This window comes from Cyprinodon variegatus, unplaced genomic scaffold, assembly GCF_000732505.1.
Source record: "Cyprinodon variegatus isolate N-32 unplaced genomic scaffold, C_variegatus-1.0 Scaffold166, whole genome shotgun sequence".
NCBI lineage: Eukaryota > Metazoa > Chordata > Actinopteri > Cyprinodontiformes > Cyprinodontidae > Cyprinodon > Cyprinodon variegatus.
In genome coordinates this window covers 1,065,496-1,075,733 of record NW_015150619.1, presented here as the reverse complement: position 1 = coordinate 1,075,733, position 10,238 = coordinate 1,065,496, and the positions used below count along the sequence as shown (strand labels likewise).

Sequence of the window (10,238 nt, the reverse complement as noted above, 5' to 3'; positions counted from 1 at the left end):
ATAGAGGGAGTAAAAGGTTATTCTTTCATTTTTTCAGGAAAAATGATCTTCCCATAATCATCTCTACTTAAAAATGTGTGCTACTTATAAATATCCAATATAAACTAGATTGGTCTACCTTCACCATCACTTTGTTTTTCAGTTTTCAGATTAGCAAAACTTAATTTCTATTTAAGAAAGCATTAAAAAAACATCTTCCTGTTCACCCATCCAGTTATCCATCATCTGCATTTGTCCTCACCAGCATACTGTCACCTATTGGAGCAGGAAGCAGAGCAAACCTTAGATAGGTTAATGGTCCGAAAAATGGCTACACGTCACCACAAAGGCGAAAGAGCCATGCATGCATAGAACTAGAAGAAGATCTATAAAAACTAACATGCATATTTTTGGACTTTTGGAAGGAGGCAGAGTACCTGGGGAAAACCCTTAGATGAGTGGGGAAAACATTTAAAGTCCATGCTAAAACCTAAACACTGTCGCCTTGATGCCTGGAAACAGTGCTAGAAATTGAACCCTGACTTTATCTATTTTTATTGCATATGAAGCCTTAACACAAAACTAGGAAAGAAAGGGCTTACCGAAGCAGCCACGTGGTGTTACTAAAAGTAAATTGCATATATTTTCAATTTTGTCAGAGTTATTTGTATTCCGACAAACACTCAGTGAAACACCTTCAGGTGGGATTTCCTTTATATCCTGTTACCTGTGGATCTAACTATGGCAGCTTTCTATTTAAGTTATTTATTCAAAGGGAAAAAAATGAGAATAGAAATAAACTTTTAAAGGAGTTCCAGGTAAATTAAAAAATCCTCTCCTAATGAGGACGAACTGTGTTGTCCTGGCTGCAGAATCAGTTAAACATTAGTACGCTGTGGGTGTTGAAGACACCCACAAGCGTTTGACAAACGTTTGATTTAACTTCTTACACTACATGCCATTGGATCAATGTGCTGAACAATAAAATAAACAGAGGCTATATTCTTAAAACAATTAGACACACACAATAAAATTTGTTTGTTTACTTTATAGTTCTTCTTTTATTAGAAAAAATAGAATGAAGTAAAGTGGGTGAGACTTAAAGGATGCCCTGGAACCAGCCTTTTAGGAGGAGTTCAATGTGTTTTTGCTTCAAATTCCAGGATCATTTAGAACACAAAGTTTGCATGCAGTTTATGAGGAATACTTACAGATAAGATTTATCTTTTTTCAGGGGCAGATTTAGGAAATTTGGGACCCTAGGCAAAGACAGGTATGGGGCCCTCTGAAATGAGAAGAAAACACATAAAACGGACTCATTATACAGATACAGAAATTCTAATATAATGAACATACATTAATTTTTCTACCTTTTGTCCCTCACTAAGCCCATTCTCACTTAGCTGGTTGCTCTATCCTGTATTTTCAAAAAGGCAACAGCAAAAGCAAATAAAAGTCCTTCTTTTTACTTGAGACAAGCCATGATGTGCCTATCTGTTTTCCATTTTTCATTTGAATGAAATAATAGCTGAAAGTAAATCTGCGCCCGTCTCAATTTCTTGGAAATATCTTGACAGTGGAGTGGTCCTCTCTGTACTATTGAGCAGCTTGCCCGATCAGACAGCTGCTTTGGCCAGAGTTGTCAGAGGGTCATCTTCCAGGAGTACACTGCTGGATGAGTGGATGATGCTGGAATCTCACAATTTGGTTGAACAACATCAATATCACAGCCTGGCTGGATAATTTTGAAACTCTCTCTGTCACAGCCCATCCCTCTCTCATTCTGAAAACAAACACACATAAAACACAGTATAAGGCTTTTACCCACTGGTTCAATTGCAGTATATTTACTCAATTGCTACTTCAATGGTACATGCAACTTCAATTTTTTCTACGTCACTGTAACGCAGATGGAAAATACTGCAATATATCTCCAAATGTAGTACATGTATTAACCATGCATGTAAAAGCAGTTTTATGGGCCCTACGCAGCTGCCTAGTTCTGTCTAATAGTAAATCTGCCCCTGTCTTATCTTTAAGTAAGATTTAGCTTTTCCAGTGTTACCTAAAGAGGAAATGAAGAGTCACAGAAGGGTCTTTGGTTTTTGCGTCTCTAATTTAAAACACCAATGAACGTTGGCAGTAATGATCCAGCATACGCAGCAGGATGGCCTGAGAGCATTCGTGCTCGAGAAAGCCTGAATCAGCAATAAAACATGAGTAAACATGGAATTAAATCAAAAGTGGAAAAGCTCAAATCAAATACAAATCCTTACATGGAGTTTCCTCACTAACAATAATGTCATGTCTAGATGATATGGTCACAAGTATGTCTATATTTACATTGCAGATTAGAGGGATGTGCATCTGCTTTAATATTTCTTCTCTTGCATGCTGCTGCTATTCTCCATGTATATTTATGTGCACAATGTGAATAATATATCGATGGCTCGACAGTTACTGCCAAATGCACTGTTAATATCCCATATAAATAAAGTGAAACGTGAACAAGCTGTTTTCAAGTGGCAAATTAAATTATTATTATTATCAATCTTTATATCTGCATATCTTAGGGAACGGCTTCCAAATGCATCATATATGCGGGCAAACAAGTGACCATGGCCTTTGCTGTGCTTTCGCTTCTTGTATGAAATCACCCCACGTCTGATTCCCTCTGCACATCTCGGCAATCACGCCTCGCCTTGCTCTCCGCTCTTCAAACACAAGAGCACTTGAAAAGCTGATTTCCTGCTCCTCAGAGGGAGCAGGTTTCTTTTGTCAACTGAGGAGCCGGGTCAAAACAATAATTGTTGGCAAATTATGCCGGGAACTATACGACGCTCATTTGATTTACATGTCATTTTCATGAGTCCACTCTTCAGGCCTTTCTAAGCTGTTCCTGGCGCAGCATTAGAGCTTTATCAAATGTTTATGAGGGCAAATCAATTTCATTTCCTGGCTGGAGCAGAGCATGTGTTGCTGTGTGTGTGTGTGTGTGTGTGGGACGGAGAGAGAGAGAAAGATAGAGGAAGGGATTGCACATTGCAACCCTGTATTAATGCATGTAATGTGAGGGGCCATGCTTCTTCCCCTGCTTAATAGGATTAACGACATTAACAAACTGTTTACAAAATGAGGGAGGACCTCTGTATTTTGCTTTACCTCCCCCCCTCATCTCTCTATCTTTGTCTCTCTTTGTCTTCCTCACTGTCCACCGTTTCACTCCTTCCTTCCATCTCTGATCCCTAATCAGCGAGACGACCCAAGAAAGTGCCCTGGGGCTGAATACGAATGAGCACAGCTGCCCTGTGTGGATTACTGGCCACTCTCCATGAACAAATTCACACAAACACAGGCTTGCTCAGAGAAAACAAAACGTGTAAACATAGAAGGCTATGCATCGACATATGCCAGTGCATGGACAGCGTTTGCTGACACATGTATTTTTGCAAACATATGTTATTCCACAAATTTATCTCACACATGCATGCCCACACACACACACACACACACACACAAACACACACATACATATGAGTGAAAGAGGCACATGTTCAGACTCTAAGGTCCAGTAGCGGACATATGCTGCGACACACCCGATAATTTCTTACTGTGGAACAGGAACATGTGTGCAAATGGGCCGTATATCGGTGTTTGAGGCGTGTGTGCTTCAGCCATATGTCACCCTTCACTGAATAGTTGCTTTGTGGAACCAACTCAACTGGACAACAAAACAGATGGATTGGTGATGATAATAAAAAAGTCTCCATTGGATTAATCGGTCTGATAAAGTCGACATAATTGTCTCATCTGAATGGTTAAAGTTGTTTAATGAAATGTATTTATTACTCAGCACCTTAAAACCCAAATCTAATTTAACCCTTTGCTTCTCATTCTCAGCGCCCTAACTCATCCCTGTATGAGCTGAGCTTTCAAACACCAAGAAATGTTCACATCTTCCCAGTTAATATAATAGTAATAGCACACTAATAACATCAATGCTTAGCTTAATGCCTTCTGATTTGTTAAGTGTTACTATAAAGCAAATATTACCAGAATATCTATATAGCAAAGACTAATTATCTCCCAATTATAAGTACTGAGGGCTTTCAATCTTGATGTTAATACATACTGTTTGTGTGTCGTCTATTTAAACTGGATATATTCCCTCAGTTATTGATAAATATAAAAAAATATTCCTACTTTTGGATAATTGATCTTGTCAGATTAATCATTATGTCAATTCAAGTGTGTTTAAGCCTTAGAACTGTATAATATTTAATATTTTTGTTGTTGCGTTATTATTAATATTGTTTTGACAGCTGAAGCAAGTGGTGTAGAATAGGTAATTTATTTTTATTCTTATAACTTTGTACATGACCCATACGGGCATGTTTTGTCACATATGTTTATGTACAGCTTTGCATTTATTTTAAATTAGCTGCTCAAAAGATAAAAAAAAAATGTATTAAAAGTTAAAATAAATATGTATATTTCAATTAGATTTTACCGAAAATAATCTATAAAATAAAATAATTATTGTACCATGTTCAGTGGTCAGTGGAAGCATCTTTTGGCCTTACAGCAATCAAACCCTTTCTACATTATTTGAGCGATGTTTTGATTTTTTGTTTCTTTAGTGCTTTAACAATTCATCTTTGTCTGATAATCTTGAAGTTAAAGAAACAAAGGCTCATTTTTTTAAGTCCCTCTGCAGATTTTCTGTATAATTCAAGTCAGATTTGACTGTTATTAAGTTAGAAGATACAAACAAAAAATACTTTAAACCAAAACCTGCCAAGGGTAGGAATAATTTTAGATATAGCTGCTATAATTAAAAATGAGTCCCACCAGCTTTTTATGGCATATTAAAGCTCTTATTGGCATGTTTTCATCTTAGATCAAAGTTAACATTCAACTCCCTGTTTTATTTTTATGGTTACAACTCAGAATTCTTTTACATTTTTTAGCACAAATCTGAGTGTACATTTCCAGCATGCAAAATCTATATAATTTAGTTAATTAATTTAGTTAACCTGACTGGACTGGACTAAGTGATAAATTAGCTGGATGCTCTGGCAGAATCACACCGCCATCTAGCGATACTAAGGAGTACTGCTACTGAAGGAAGTCAAGCATGTTTCTGCTCTGCAAACCTGATGGAGATCTGAGGTTGAGCTTAGCTTCCAGTAAATTTATATTAAAAGAGGTCCAAATCTTATGATGTCAGTAGAGAGCAACTTACCTTTAGGTTGTCCACTTAAGAACTAGACATGGGCCTGAATGACATTCCCATTTTTAATACGCTTCAGTAAATACAGTAGTAGAATGCTAGATATTACAGTTACAGTAACAGTAACATTATATATACCATTTATTTCCACTGTTAATCTAACACATGAACTTATGCAATTGTTAGATTATCTAGATAACAGAAACTGCTGTGAATAACTAAAGGGCATCTTACCTGTTTTCTCTAGTTAGAAACTAGTTCTATGGGAATCGTTCATACGCTATTTCCAAAGCTGCCTTCACTAGAGCACACCACGGATGGTGCGTTCGGAAACACCAGCAAGAGCGGCAGATATCCACTTTGAGGGAAAACCATGTAATGAATATGCTTTGGGTCAGAGATCAAAGAAAATAATTATGTCTTCCAGGGTGATCTGCCAGGTGACTTGAAGAATGGGCCTACTAGCCAATAGAAAGGTTCTCAGGGGAAACACAGAAGTCCTGGTTCACTAGAATAATGGCTAATCGTGGCCCAAAGAACTGACGAGATTTAAAACTCAAAGACGATAAACTAAATACACAAAAATCCAGAGATAAATAAGGAATAGAAAAGACATGACTGAACAGAATATAACTAAATGTGGGTATATAGCTGGTATGTATAATTTACACTTCATCAAGGGTGATGATTGGGGGGCTTTCTTCCGACAATTGACTGGAAGCTTACAGCAATAAATGTTTACACTGTAGGCAGAGAAAACCTCAACTGATCCAGAAGTTTCTCTCGTATGTCATGGAAGATTTAAAGCATAGCAAGAATGGGATTTAAACATTTAGCAGCATAAACCTTGGTAAGCACCAATACTGTTAACTAACTCATAGCTAATACCAAGGCTACACATCGCAAAACTCAACCGACACATTATAGCTGTCACTTTCTTTAAAATGTTTAATTAGTTAGAAAAATATCAAGAATACTCAGTGGGGGGGTCTGGCTGTAACATGGGATCTGCACAGCACCTATAGCTACAAGAATAACCTGAATGGTTACTGGAATGGCAATAAATGAATCGATTTATGCTGTGAGTAGTATGCCAAGGTGACCCAGGAAACTCTGGGTATACATGCAATCTTTGTTTTCTCTCTGCGATCTATTTCTGACTGATATTGGGGGAGGAGTTCAGCTGGAAGAAATCATTTAACAAAGCAAGGACTATCTTCTCCCTGAGCACACACAGCCACCATTTCCATTCTGTGCATTAACAGTACGTCTTTCTACATCCTCGTTGTGCCTGTAGTCTTTCCTCTGTCTGCACTTCATCTCTGCCCTGAACTCGGTGTGTCACATCAATCGCACCTGAGGGAACAGGTCAAGGTGGATTTCCTTCAGCTTAACCGTATGTTGAGAGGAATGCATATCAAGAGGAATGAAAAGGATGCAGAGGAGTAGGTGATTAAGTCATTGGTAAAACCAAGTAAATGCACGATAAAGGCAGGCATATGATAAAAGGTCTATCTAAAAAGGCCTCAGATACCATAAACTAAAGTTCAATGCTACAATAAGTCAGCTAAGTGGCGAAGAGAGCTTCGGTATTTGACTTAATTTAGGTATAAATACAGTTGTTTCTTAAAGGGTTAAAAAAAGGGAAACAAAACACTTCAGACTACATTGAGATACGGTGGTGGGAGTATAATGCTGTGGGGAGGTGTTAGTTTCAGCAGCAGGGCAGGGCAGCAGTGATACCAGATTGTTGAATTTCCTGCTTTTAAATTTTAGCTACTAACCAAAGACGGACATCAAAACATAGAATACAGCAATTCATTATTCACATAATGAAAATAAAGATGACTAATACAGATTTTACACTATTTTAAGAATAATTTTTTGTTTTATGGGGTAAAGTTGGTCTCTACAGTCATCAATGAGTCTTATGTGTAATTAAAGATAAAAAAAAAAAACAGCCCAAACAATTCAATGTGTATATTATGTAGAACCATAAATACATTCAAACAGCATAAATATATATAATAGTATATATGCAGAGCTTTATTAGCAAGGGCGTCATAAAAAAATCTTGTATAACTTCAGTGAATTGTTTGGAAAATACAGATACTGTGTGGGTTCATGCTGAAATTTTTTCGGTACCTATTAGTTTTTGCCCAACCATCAGCAGACATTTATATCTCTCTGCCCACCTTTATTGAAGTTTTCTGGAATTGCCACTGATCTGTAATATTGTCAATTTTAGAGATATTGGCTCAGACCAAGAATATGAGCAATCAGGTGCCTGTCCAGATTGGGTTGTGGTTTGAGGACCCAAATGCAGAGGCAGGGAGGCTGACGTGATTTTCTTGTGGGTTCAATGAAAGGTTAACTGAACACAGAGGCAGGAAATCCAAAAATCCAAACATGAAAACAAAGTCGAAACAAATCAGAAACCATGGAGACATCAGGGGGGATACTATCACGAGGAGGAGGGCTCAGAGAGACGGAGTTGGAGGAAGTTAGACGAGGAACCAGCACGGAAGAACTGCACAGAGAGAGTATTTAAGGGAGACTGAAACAAAGAGAAGGCTAACGAGCAGATTGGGGGCAGGTGTGAACAGAGCAGAAAAAAGGAAAGGAGCAAGGGAAAAAGGAGAACACAAGAGGGCAGCAGAGGGCAACAAATAAAAACCTGAGAACGGAAAATAACCAGAAAACACAACAAAATAAGAATTAAACCACTAAAACTAGAAAACATGGTACAAAGTAAAACAAAATACACAAAAGGAAACATACAGAACCAAGACTATAACAGTGCCATGTTGAGAAAAAGAGAAAAAATAAGAGATTAATGAAAGGTATCATTGCCGTGGCATGTTTCAAAACAGGCTTACTAAAAATAACTGTTTGCAACCAAATGGTTGAGTGCAGCAATATCTTAAAAGCAAGGAGAGTTAACTAAAATGACGAGTAACCTTATGATTCAGTGCATTTATATGCATTGAACATTTAGTGGAAATGGCAGAGATGGGATGTTATTAATTATTGTAAAGCCAGCAAGGGAATGCTGCAAATGCGAAAGCTATGAGCTGGCAATGAGATGTAAGCAATACTAGCCCAGGACTGTAGGGGCTGTTTTCCCAGGGCACCAAACAGGCTGGGACAGCCCCTGCTCAGCAGGGACAGGAAATCAAACTTGATTAAGAATGGGTGTAATTATAAACAGAGGACAGTTGTCTCTAAAGCTGCTCAGACAGGAGAGCTGGGAGGACATTATGCTTTCAGCAGGACATTTATCCTCAACATACATGTATCAAAATGTCCCATTAAACCACAGAACATATAAAATAATCAATGTAAAATAAAACAGTGGATGCCTAAATTGTTTCCATGTTAATGTTTCAATAACCTTTGAAGGTAAATAAACTGGTTTGCCTCCAGAGGAATTTAGGTAGCTGTTTGGCCCGTGGAGGTCTGCCATTAACGTAATATTTAATAGGGTTGACCAGAAAAGACGATTATTGCCAAAGCAAGTCTGATAATAAAATCTTAGTTTAAAAAGTTTTTTAAGGTCTATATGCATTATGGATCCTTCCAATTTTACGTAAATAATGGTGCAACTCTAAGCCATTTCATTGTGTGCTTGTGTGTGTGTTTTGTGGTGTCAGCCAAATGCAGTGTGATCTAACAGCAGCTGACAGGCAGGTTCGAGGCCTCTCTCCAGGGTCCTCTGTGTGTGTTTGTGTCCTGCTCTGGTGCTGTGTGCTAACTGGGAGCTCTGCGGGACATGCAGCAGGTCCTCTGTGGTGCACATGTGTACACGTGAAATCAAACACACACACAAAGAGAATCAGCTCAGCATCCGTGTGGTCCGTTAGCCTCTCTACATTTAACATGAGCCCAGTCTGCAGTATCTTATTTATTCATTCGGCTCCTCAGCCACTTCTCGCCTGCACTAACCTGTAACGACAGCTGCGCTATGGCCAACGGAGACCTGTCCGCCTCCCTCCTGCTTCACTGGACGTCAGGAAAAAAATACCACCAAAGAGCTGTGCTGGCATTTCTTTAGATGAAGAAAGAAGAGGGTGTAGAATCAAGTGTGTACAACTGAAGGGCACGGTGTGTTTGTGAAGGGGAAGGTGATGGTGTGCCCACTGGTGTGTGAATGTGTTATTTACCTGGACAGTATTAGAAAGGAGAAAAAAAAGACAAATCCTTCCCATTCCCAGGAGATATTCTGAGACAAAAAAAAACAAAGATTAAAATCAACAGTGCATAATTCAGATAGAGTGACTACTTTTTACAACTTTGTGTAATTCAACAAACAAACCCAATGCATAGAAGCACATGTATGGATAGTTTTAAAGGAGTTCCCTCTCCTTGTCCACACATATATATATATATCCCAGCTCAAGGATATTTCTACTTTTGTAGAAGTTTCACATGCAGTCCATGGACTTATGAGTACAAAGTTCACGTGGTCATACTTAGATAGAGCCACAACCTTTTTAAATAATACAGTAACTGATAATACAATATCAGTTAAATAAGTTTTTGGTTTCATTTTATGAGCAAACCAATCTCCCTAAATCCCCAAATGCTTCTGAATAACGTATAATATTTTTCAGTTGAGAGAGGATCAAAAAGTTACATCAATACAGATATTTTACACAATGATATAGTTTAAGAATTTATTTCTTGTAATTCTGAATATTGTGGCTTACAGCTGATATAAAATCAACAAAAAGTGATGGTTGCTTCTGGTAATTTCCATGTAATAAAGGGAAAGACTGTTGATTTGAAAGCAGGAGTTACTCCCTGATGCCCTCAATAGGGAGGGTGAGCCACAAAAAGTCACCGCTAAATAAGATCCCTGTTAGTAATGGCTGTATTAATGCATGCAAAAGAAAAGCTGATTTGACAGAAGAAGAGTGATAAAGAAGTTAGATACTACTCTTAAACCAGATGCAATGTTAGGAAAGGAAGCCATTTCAAGACATCTCATCCCTCCCTCTGCTGAAAAGCTTAAGATGCTGTTTCC

The 10,238-nt window shown here is 38.0% G+C and overlaps 1 long non-coding RNA gene across 1 annotated transcript; it reads right to left on the bottom strand.

The window, feature by feature from the left end:
- Positions 1-1,220: 1,220 nt before the first annotated feature.
- On the bottom strand, positions 1,221-9,435 carry LOC107086913. Its single transcript, XR_001481325.1, has 3 exons — positions 9,376-9,435; positions 9,158-9,260; positions 1,221-1,762 (listed from the first exon to the last, which is right to left on the bottom strand). It is a non-coding gene; the product is annotated as an uncharacterized LOC107086913 (long non-coding RNA).
- Positions 9,436-10,238: the final 803 nt, after the last annotated feature.